This window comes from Pteronotus mesoamericanus, unplaced genomic scaffold (assembly GCF_021234165.1).
Source record: "Pteronotus mesoamericanus isolate MK-2021 breed Mesoamerican mustached bat unplaced genomic scaffold, CSHL_Meso_final contig_20, whole genome shotgun sequence".
In the NCBI taxonomy this organism is placed as follows: Eukaryota; Metazoa; Chordata; class Mammalia; order Chiroptera; family Mormoopidae; genus Pteronotus; species Pteronotus mesoamericanus.
The window spans coordinates 74,976,468-74,988,606 of NW_026555085.1; the positions used below are offsets into that span (position 1 = coordinate 74,976,468).

Genomic DNA, 12,139 nt, shown 5'->3' on the forward strand with positions numbered 1-12,139 from the left:
ATGACATAGGCTATGCTTCTTTATGATATGCTAAGTAAATTCTGTTAAACATAGTGAGGAAATAGATATACCCTGATCTTAAGTAACCACCTCAAAGTTATAGGATTAATAAGTACTGATTATGATTGTAAATACTAGAACACGTCATTGTTTTCTCAAGATATTTGTGAAAATGAGAGGCCCATGACATTATTTAAATAAAGTTTGTTTAGTGCCAGGGTACGTGATGTCCATATGAGGTTATTTTGGCTTCTCTGATAGCAAGGAATGCATTCTGATTTCAATCCAAGTTCAAGTCCATGTGATGATATATTTGAACTTTTATGAAAAGTACTTTTTATTCTTGTCTTATTCATCTTTGGATTTCAATTTATATTTAAAACATATATAACAATAAATTACATATATTAACATGAGTATATGTACATATATGGTAATATAGATATGTGTATATATGTCAGATTTTGCTGCTAAATTTAATTGAATCTAATCTTTGTCATTAACTAGAAAATAAAAATCAATAATTTATGTTTTGTTTCCAAAGGTCTAATAGAGGGCCCCTATAGGAATACTGTTTTTCTGATATAAATTCAGAAAGATATATAAAGATATATTAGTTAATATGAATACGATTATTCATCTGATAACAAAGTACATAATGGATAGGAGAAAAGGCAAATAAGTAAGGTCTATCCATGCTTATTGTAAGGCAGCCAGCAGATATTTTAGCAATTCACTAATAAAAGTAAGCTATAAAGTGTTCTTGCTAAATAAAGGTAAAGAACAATACAATTTCTTGAACAGCCTAGTTGTATCAGGATATGTAATATAATTAATATGTGTTTCAATTTTTGTTCAGTTTATTTCTTATTCCACAAGGAACTGTTCTGAGAAACCTCTGGGGAAGAGTGGTAGGTATGTGAATGGGAGTGGATGTTGTTAATGGTTGTTTAACAGTTTCAAGGTTTGATGAGCTCAGGTTGAAATATTTATATTTACGGGAGAAGAAACCATTAATCTACCCTGTACAAATAGCTTACGATCGATAGCTATGTGTATCCTGTGGTCTGCTCTGATGGAAGTGGAAAGCTTTTAATATACATAACAGTTGACAATTACAATTGAATTCTTGCTCTTTATTACTGTGATTTCATAGGAAAATATCCTCTTAAAGCAATGTAAATTACTATATATTAGAAGTAGTCATTAAACATGCTAGTTTTGTTGTTTTTTTAAAAAATGAATGCATCAAATGAATTATTCAAAATAAGCATTTCTTAGTCATATTGTATTAGTCTTTAACAAATTTAACAAGTCTATTGGAACTAAATACAGATAATTTTTAAATATAACAATAAATTGCCAGTATTTGTCATGTAAGCATATAAAATAAGAGGCATGGTGGGAAAATATATTTATAACCATAAATGAAAACAATAAACAACCTGTTCACCATAACATTATTTTTATACCATTGTATATTACTTGATGGAGGATTGAACAAACCTCATAACCACAATTTGTATATGTCTAAAGAATGACATTTATTTTATTTGCTAAAGATACATCAAGTTTACATGAGATCTAGATACAATAAAAATTAATATTTAGTAAACAGATATAAAACTTTAAAGATGAAATATTTTCTGAATAATTAATGAGCTGAGTTTTATCCCCCCAAACAGTAAACTTTGGAACAAAAAATGAAGTGTTCTCTTTTAGAAAGAGATAGAGATTTAATTATTTAATCTCAGCACTCCCTTACCTACTTTTCAAAATATACAAACATTATCTTTTTAAATTTTTTCACCCATTTTATGGTCATGACTGGGCATTAGGATAATCTGGCATGTATTTAATTTGCACATTTAAATTAACATATGGTTGAGATGGTGGAAAAATAAATTCAGAGCCAAAACCTTCTAACAGCAAAAAGACCACACTTTACTTTTCCATTCAAATCACAAGGGATTTAACATATGGTACAACTGAACCCAAAATATCAACAAATCCTTTTATTTAGTGAGCTGAACAGAAACACTATTACAGAACAATAATACCTATTGATTTAAAAAAACGGATGACATTAGGGAAACTGAGAAAAGACACCTTTTGAATTATATTTTAGCTTTGAAATTTGACTTTCCTTTCTGGGAAGAACAAATGTATTAAATTTGGAAGATCCTAAAGCTTACTTACAGAGTAATTTACCATAATGTATAGTAAGTTAGATTGGACAGGGAATTTAGGTTTCCTCACATTGAAACTGCTAATTTTTAATGAATTACTGGAAGATGAACAAGGGTTAATAATTTGCTGAAAGCTATACAGGTCTTGTAAAAGACTCAAGCCTTGAATTAGGTCTCTGGTACTTTTTCAATTACACCATGTTGTTTGAAGTTTAAGTCATACCAAGAGCATTTTCTAAATTAAAAATCTGTTTTAACTAATTTATTAATTTGAAGTAATAGCATGTTCATCTCTGTGATCAAGCTGGCATTCTAACAAGTGATGAAGTTGTGACTTTATGTGGTAGACACTTCTCTTATTGAGGTTTTAAATAGTCTATACCTGCTAATCTTTTACTTTATTAAGACTTCCAATTATCATCCTGACAGCTTACTTTTGTATATTTATTTAAATAATTTACTTTTACTTGCAGCTCCTCTCTATATTTCTTAATTTTTCCAGGCAAGAACCATAGATTATACACCAAGAGTTTACTGAGTTTCCAGCTCTGCTATTTAGTGACTATATGACCTCAGACAAGACAACTCTTCTGAGGGGCTTTTTTCTCTCAGTTGTGGATAGATTGGATCAGACAGTGTGATCCTATAGATTCATTTCTGTCACAATATTCTATACAATATTTTATAATTTTTGGTATTTTTAGGGGACCCTTTTTATATTTTCATATTTTTCATTGTTCAGTTACAATTGTCCCACCTTTCTCCCCATTGCTCTGCCCTGCCCCATCCCCCCCACTCCCACAGTCAATCTCCCCCATTGTCCACACCCATGAGTCCTCTATTCGTGTTCCTTTGTTTGGCCTTTCCCCTTCTTTCCCCCATTATCCCCCTCCCTCTCCCCTCTGGTCACTGTCAGTTTGTTCTTTACGTCTAAGCCTCTGGCTCTATTGTGCTAATCTGCCTGTTCGCTGATCATGTTCCACTTACAGGTGAGATCATATCATATATGCCTTTCACCACCTGGCTTATTTCAATTAGTATAATGCTCTCCAGTTCCACCTATGATGTTCCAAAGAGTAGGAGTTCCTTCTTTGTTTCTGCTGCATAGTATTCCATTGTGGGACCTATTTACTTATTTGTTTGTTTGTTTGTTTGTTTTTAGGGTAGTAGCTCTTTCTTTCTTCTGTGTAATATTCCAATGTGTAAATGTTCCATAGTTTTTCGATCCACCCATTTTTTGATGGGCACTTAGGTTGGGGCCCTTTTAATGACATGCTCTCATCTTCCTTGTTCCATACATTTCATCCCAGAATGTTGATCAAAGAACATCCTGTTTGGTTTTTTTTTCCTGAGTTTTTTTGCTTCTTCTTTTTCTCTCTTCCCTTCTTGACTGTATTTTGCGCCCCTTTATCTCCTTCATTCTCACTCCTGGGATTTGCAATCTGAAACAATAGTAAAAAAGGTCAATCTACCTAGTTAAACTGATTTAGATATATGTGTCAGACATAAAATGCATGTGCCTCATAGAAACGTAAGTTCTTTCAGATAAATAGTACTTGGTAGAAGGAGGTATTCCCAATGTGTTCATTACAGAAGCATGCAACCAATTAAATACTAAAATGAGTTCAAACAACTAAGCCAAATGAAGAAAAATGCATTGAAAGGCACAAATCTGTTTCACTAGGGTTAACGTGGGATTAGAAGGTGATTTACATAGTTAAGTTAGCGCTTTCATTTATGCAGAGAATTTCTGTTGTGATTTTAATTTCCTCATTTGTGCAGCTGTGTTGGAAGAGCCTTGAATTGCCATCCCTTCTTATAGTCATATTGCTGACACATCACTAGTGATAAGACTTGAATTTCTAAGACAAATATTTTATACTCATTCTAAAATTGTGATTAGAAAGTGAATATTTGAAATACATTTGGTGTTTTAACAAGCAGAATGTAGACTGTAGATTGTTTTTGGTTATATCTGCAACTCAAAAATCACCAAATATATCTCCCTGAGTTATAATTTGTTAGGCTTGACTACAAATAATGTCTTTTAGAACACACCGTAAATTTACATAGCCATATAATTCTCACAGGATGAATAGACTCATTAGTAAATTGACTGAAAGTTGAAAGTAGCTATGCCACCAAATACAACCAAAATCTCCACTGAAATCAGAGGTGATGTTATTTAGCAACTGTGATCTTCTCTCCTAGATTTTATGGACATACCTTTCTCAATTATTATAACTATAAATATTCAGAATTCCAGGCCTTAGTTAGTTAGTGATACTAACAAGGAGTTAGCAGCAAAAGGGAGACAGTGTGGAAAGTTGAAACACACTGATCTGACATTAAAATGACTCAGCCCTAGTTTGGTTACATCACAATGTTTGGAACTGAATCCTTTGAAACAAAAACTAATTGTGTTTCCTCATTCCTAAAATGAAGTGGTATGATGATAACAGTTTTAAGTTTCTTTCCATAAAAGTTTCAACAACTGATTCCTCTTTTCATCCACTTACTGAAAGAAGTTTTAGTACAGAGAGAGCCAAGAAAAGTGGAGATGCTCCAGTGAAAGCTGAGGGAAGGGACCAGAGCCCGTGGTACTATTGTGCCCAGCCCCCACCCCACCCAATCAGTCCGTACCAGTAACATAGCATAGCACCTCTGCAGACCCTGAGAGCACTGGGAAGCCCTCATTTTGGACAAGGTGCCAGATAAAACTGGATCCTGCTTGAAAAATATTCAGAAAATGATACAAACTCCCCATAGAACTCCACTGTAATAAGATTAAAGGCCCAGCAAAAACATGTCCCCTTGTACAACTCTGCTGTCACTTTGCGCCCCCGCACTCCCAATGTGAATCCGCATCTGAGCTGACCTGGGAACGTGTATATAACCACTGCCACAAGGGAAATCATGGATTGTTTTTTTCATGTTTCAAGAATGGGGACTCAGAAATTAGCCAGTTTTCAAACACATCTACTCTATGAACTTATGTTAAACTAAATATAAACAGGAAGCAAGAAGTAAATGGGAAGCTACACAGACCACTATGGAGTTAATAAAGTGTCTGGTGTGGTTTCTTACTGGATTTTCATTTACATGCTCAATAGAGCCCATTTTTAATTGGTGTCTCTAGCAATTATAAAGTCATGAAATATTCACTAATATCTGAAGTGATCTGCTTACAGAAAAAAACACCATTGCCTGACCAATAAATCTAGTCCTTATACCTTATTTTTCTGTTTCTAAAAAGTATATACATACTTTTTACTTTTAGAAGTTAAATATGTTACAAAAAATACAAACACAAAAAAAGTAAAAATTCATTCTCACTTCCCCCTGCAAGTAATCCTAGTAACGAATTTCAACTAATGATAACCTCTAGTTTTAAACTTTGAAGAGATATATAAATATAGAAAACATTTACAAGCATTCACTTTTTATTTGCATACACCAATGCTAAGTACATATATAACCATGTAAGTATAAGAAAATTTTGAAATAAAAATAAAGGTGCACGCCTAAAAATTTGTTTAGTAAACAGAAAATTTGTCCTTTAGTTAGTATATCTTGTCAAGTAAAACAGTAAACTTTTAAATTAAATCAATCGTATCCAATAAAGTTGGCTAATATGTCTTTCATATTTACAGAAATGAAGTATAACTAGTTTCTGAACATTCTTATGCAATAGGTGGACACACAATTTCTTCTAGTCATAACCTTTGACTGTGCCGTGTCAGATTCCTATTTCCCATTTCTTAAAAATATTTCAGACAGATTTCCCAGATTCTCAAACTATTAAGATATTAATACTCTAGCTCAGTCCAGTATAAACATCAGTCACTCATTTAATTTATCACTTATCCTCCTCATTAGCCTCTTTTTATTTATTTTAATTTTTATTGTTCAAATACATTTGTCTCCATTTACCTGCCTCTCATTTCCCCTGCCCCTCCCACCCCCACCTCCCTACCTCAATCCCTCCCCACCTTGAATCCATCCATGTGTCCTTCATACATGTTCTTTGATTTGACCCTTCCCCTTCCTTTCCCCACTACCCCCTCCCTCCTTCCCTCTCATTTTTGTTGGTTTCTTTTTTTATTTTTTAATGTTGCTGGTTATATTTTCCTTGCTTGTTTGTTTTGTTGGTTAGGCCCCACTTATAGGTGAGATCATATGGTATTTGTCTCTCACCCCCTGGCTCATTTCGCTTAGCATAGTACTCTCCAGATCCATCCATGCTGCCCCGAAGGGTAGTGGCTCATTCTTTCTTTCTTTCTGCTGCGCAGTATTCCATTGTGTAAATGTACCACAGTTTTTGATCCACTCATTTACTGATGGGCACTTAGGTTGTTTCCAGCACTTGGCAATTGTAAATTGTGCTGCTATGAACATTGGGGTGCATAAGTTCTTTTGAATTGGTGTTTCAGGATTCTTAGGGTATAATCCCAGCAGTGGAATTGCTGGGTCAAAAGGCAGTTCCATTCTTAGCTTTTTGAGGAAATTCCAAACAGTTTTGCACAGTGACTGCACCAGTCTGCATTCCCACCAACAATGGACTAAGATTCCCTTTTCCCCACAGCCTTGCCAGCACCTGTTGTTTGTTGATCTGTTTATGATGGCCATTCTGACCGGTGTGAAGTGGTGTATCATACTGGTTTTAATTTGCATTTCTCTGATGGCTAGTGATGCTGAGCATCCTTTCATATATGTCCCTGGGCCGGTGTATATCCTCCTTGGAGAAGTTAGCCTCTTTTTCTGATTCCAGTACCTGCACAAGAAAAAGGCCATGGCTTGCTTCTTTCCCTCCACTTTAGAGTTCTTTCTTCTCTAGTATACTGGTGATCTGAGGGGAAATGAAGGGGAAAGGGTAAGTATCTATTCCTTAATTGATCGTGTTAAAGTTCTCTCATGTTGATCACTGAAATTTTTCCACTTAGATTCTGTGTCGCTGGTGCCCTCATGGTGGCTTTTTAATAGAGTATGCAACATTTCCACAAAGGATCCTTTAGTAGTCTCATCACAACAATATCAATCTTCAATGCAGAGAAACCACCCTGGCTCAAACTCTTTTAACTTCTCCACCCTCATCCTCCAACTTCAAGGCACTGAGGACCCAGAAGTAAAGCTGTCACCAAAATGTCCTGTTGAATGAGAATCCAACCTCTCCTTTTTTGCAATATTCCAGATCATTGCAAGGGATTCTCTTGGATCTCTCGGGGGAGGTGGAAGCTTGGGGAAAGCTATGGCAGTTTCTAACTAAATCAAGACTTGCTATTCATACCTTTCAGGTTCTACTGCAATGGGCTAGAATGGAAGGGCTGAGGTAAGGTTGATGGCGCTGACATGGATCGGCTGCCAGGGGGATAGAAACCCATTGCTTTTACTCTGTTTAGAATGTGAGGTACCTTCTTTGCGTCTTTACTTCCTAGCAGTGCCAGATAATTTAAACTATTGGAAAAGTCTCCCTTAATATTCATTAGCAAAAATTAAAGACAGTCAGAGAGGGATTAGCTGTATTTTTTACATAGAACAAATTAATGGGAAATGAACAAAACAATTCAGGACTTTTGGTTTGGCCCATTGTGCTTGGTACTGTCTTTGAACTAATTTCCTAAATAGTATTTCTACAAAGTGTTGCAAACAAAAGGTTTAGAAGTTTTCCTCTGTTGGGTTATATGGAAACGCACCACGAGGTACACTGTGAGATGACAGATTGGGAAGTACTCTGGGAGACAACCACAAGGAAGGGAGGGAGGCTGGTTACAAAGAAGCTGCAATGTTATTGCAAATGAAGCCGCAGCTCAGCCTGCAAAGGTTTCTGGAGCACGCTTAGTCCTTCAGAGCAGGCAATGCTATATTTGGGGCGATTCTTTCCTCACTTCAGCCAGTCACCAGCTGAATCTTATCCCTTGGAAAGGGATACAGCCGGGGACAAAACAGTTCCCTGAAGCCAGGAGCAATGCCCCGTGAGAAACTCAGCTATGAGCCTTCCATCTTCCCATCAGCTGGGGGAGGGTGCCTCCACCTAAAGAGACTGTATGGAAGAGCACTACCACAGTATCTCTTACCAAAATATGTGACTTCATCCTATTAATCCATTAGAATAAGTTGCTGCTTTTTGAACACACATTAATCAGATATTCTATCTCATGAGCGCCTGACATGAAATACGAACATTTCAATTTCTGTAGAGGACTTACCTCAGTTTCTCTAAGTATAAAATGAAAATTCTAATGTAGAATATTTAATATAATAATCATATAAGTTCTTTATGTAGTATATGATTAATATAGGCCTGAAATGTTAATGTATATATTATGTTCCATATATTATCATTAATGGAAATCCCTAGAACTTACATTTGGGGAAGAGCTACATTTCTCTTTTAGATGATGAGGTAGATATATCTCCATTTATAAAAACTTTAGCACATCCAGAATCAACCTGTCTAGCATCCTGTGGTTGTGACCTGATCAACAAAGCCATCCAAGCTTCCCAGGCTCAAGACTACAAAGTGACAAGAATTTAGAGATAAAGCTATGGATTTTTTCCAGTAGGGTATTACAAAAAGCAAATGAGCAGATATCATTTATAGAAAGAAATATTTACATTGTCAGGGAAGGTAATGAAAGCACTAAAAATGATTTCTCTCAGGATAGCAGCACAAAAAGAAAACCTCATAAAACTAAAGAAACTCTCACAATTCTAGAAGCAATTGACATGTCTAAAATTATTCATGTCTAAAAGTTACTAAGAGCCTGAAATCTTTTTTAGTTTCTAGAGAATCAACATATTGAAGGCATGACTTTAATTGTAAAGACTTAGCATGTGAACAGAATTGGCAGAGGATTAATTTTCCAAAGTGTTGAGTCTCCAGATATAAATTATACTATATTGGCTGCATTTGTTCAATGCAGAGGAGAAAAGACACTATCCTGCTACATGTCCTTGATTTTGCTTCCAAAAATGCACATCTAGAGCAATGTCCAGTCATTTGGTATTCTAGTGAGAAATGGAAAATGTGCAGATATATTGGCCTTAATTCCTGTTTACTTATATTTCTTCTTTAAAACATCTCATTTTCCTGTTAAAATAAAAACAGCTATTAGAAACTCAGAGAGTATTTCTATTCTTGTAATATTTTTGTTACAAGATGGGTGAATGTTTTTTCCTAGAACTTTGTATCTTGGAGGCTCAGAATCATGAAAGAAATGTCAACAGAATGAATTATAATCAAATAGCACTAAATTGTGTATTCATTCTCATAACTATGTATATCCATGTGAGACAGAAATGAACATCAACATATAGAAAGATGATTGATGAATGGATAGACTCAGCGTAATCAGTGTATGTAAGGCAAACTATGATATATACCATCTGTCTCATTAACATACACAATGATTTGCATAGTTACATTTTATATGCTCAGTCTCTGAAAGTCTTTACAGATAGAGAAGTAATTTTATGATATAATATAAAATGGAATGAAAATATAAAAAGGATGTTAATGAGTTTATTAAAATTACAGGAGAAATGTAAGGGAAAAAAGTTATAGATTTCAGATTAAACCTATTTGCAAATAGGTTTTCAATTTTTTTTTATTCTAGCACCTTTATGTTGCAAATGTTGGTACACTTGAAGTTTTCCCAGAGGCTCCATACATGCTCAGCATTTTTCTAATCCTCTTTTCTTCTTGCTGTTCTGATTGGGTGTTTTCTGCTTCCTTAGATTCCAAATTACTGATTCAATTCTCTGCTTCATCTGCTTTACTCTTGATTCCCTGTAATTTATTCTTCATTTCACATAATGTATTTTTCATTTCTGACCAACTTCTTTTTGGTTTCCATGCCCCTTTCTATGCTGTTGAATTCTCGCTAAGCTCCTTGCCCATTCTTATAAGCATTGTTTTGAACTCTGTATGTGATAGTTTGCTTACCTCCATTTCATTTAGTGCCTTTTTCTGGAAATCACTCCTGTTCTTTTGTTTGGGACTTGTTTCTTTGTCCTCTCATTTTGGCTACTTCCCTGTGTGTATTTCTGTGTATTAGGTAGAGCTGACCCACATCACACACTTGGTAGAGTGGCCTTATATAATATAGTTGTTCTGTAGGGCCCAGTGGCACAGCCTCCCCAGTCACTCGAGGTGGGCACCCCAGGTGCACCCCTGTGTGGGCTGTGTGCACTGTCATGCTGTAGTTGAGCCTTGATTGGTTTTGATGTCACTGGATGAGGTTGACCCCTAGGCCAATTTACTGCGAGGACCGGCTTCAACAACAGCAGAGGAGCTGCTGTGCAGGAACCAACCGTATGGAGCAGGACTTGGTTCAGTGGGTCTTTGGTGCTCCAAGTCCACCCTTTGAGTGTCACTGACAGAGGTGGTAGGGTTATAATCCAGTATGGTCTGAAGCTGTTCACCAGGTTCACTGACACTGGCGCCTCCTGAGAGGTGCAGGGTCATCCAAAACTTGGCCCGGGGCCACCGGGCACAAGCTACAGTGATCTGCAACAAACAAGCAAACAAACAAACAAACTACAGAGTGACCTGCAGATGGCTGCTACGGGTGCTAAGCTTTGAGATGCTCAGGAGAGGCCAAGCTGTGAACCAAGACCAGCTGCCATTAGTGATGGGTCTGGGGCCCTTTAGCAAGAGGTACAGAGTACACAGAGGCCAGATGCTGCTTGTTTGAGAGATTTTAGGAAAGTCTGAAGCATGAGGCAAGAGAGGCTGTTTGTATGGAAAAGCCACTGGAAACCACTTGGTTGGATCCACAGGTTGGGAGGGTCAGTGTCTCAGGGAATCACCAGAGCAAGGCAAACATTGTGAGCCAGGTTAATGGAGTCTCAGATATGTGCCTACCTACCAATTCTGTTGGGGAGGGCTCAGCAAAGGAACAATGGCTTCTGGCAGCACTTCTGTCTGGGAGAAACCTGCCCTCCATTCCTCACCCTGAAGACAGATACTTCAGTTCTTTCCTTTACGTTGCTGGTGCCTTCTGAGGCACTGCCCAAGTGCTGGAGCTCAGAGGGAGTGAGTCAGGGATAGCCCGTGCTTGGACCCTACATGAGGACCATCTGAGACTCCAGAACTCCAGAGGCCCCTGTTTCACTGAGCCAGAATTACCGCTGGTTTTTATGGCCAGATGTCATGGAGACCCTGGACTGGGGATGCTGATGTGGGTCCAGGACCCCTTACTCCTTAGGGAGGACCTCTGTAGCTGAGATTTCCCTCCTGATTTTTAACCGCTACATGTGGATGCAGCGCTAGTCCATTCAGCATACCTTCCCCTCCTGCCAGTCTTGACATGGCTTCTTCTTTACATCCTTAGTTGTAGGACTTCTGTTTAACCAGATTTCAGGCAGTTAAAATTGTTGTTTGTAATGTAGTTGTAATTTTGATGTGGTTGTGGGTGGTTACAAGTACTGTGTTTACGCTGCCATCTTCACTGGAACCCTGATTAATTTTGTTAAGTTACAGATCTCTAAAATATAGTTCTTCATGCTCAGAAAAATACTATAGCAAAATGTTTTTTAATCATTTTGATTATCAAACAATTAAGTTATTCACAATTTGTGGAAATTTGGTTGAAGAATTTTCCAACATTCTGCTCACAGTGAAATTTCGGATGTATATAACTCCACCAAATATGCCTAATATGTAGACCCGTTTCTTATAACACTAGTAAATACTGCCTTTCACTTTTCCTGTAACTTTCTTGGCTAATGAATTTTTCTGGTTGGATTTGTTCTGATCATCCTTAAATCCTTCCATGCTGACAGTTTTAATTAAAAGAAAAAAATTCCAATCATTTCTCTAATGCCAGAGAAATGCTAAGTACAAATCATTTCTATTCAGAATTTCAATACCATCTCCTCTGATAAAGCCTCATGAAATAGTTTTGGCATTTATAGACTGCATAGTAAATGTGAGCAATACTACTTTG

The 12,139-nt window shown here is 36.6% G+C and overlaps 1 protein-coding gene across 1 annotated transcript in view; it reads left to right on the plus strand.

Annotated features, from left to right (window-relative positions):
- The window catches only part of NKAIN2 (sodium/potassium transporting ATPase interacting 2), an 878,428-nt gene that overhangs the window by 444,159 nt on the left and 422,130 nt on the right, over positions 1–12,139 (plus strand). The gene's annotated exons all lie outside the window — the stretch shown is intronic.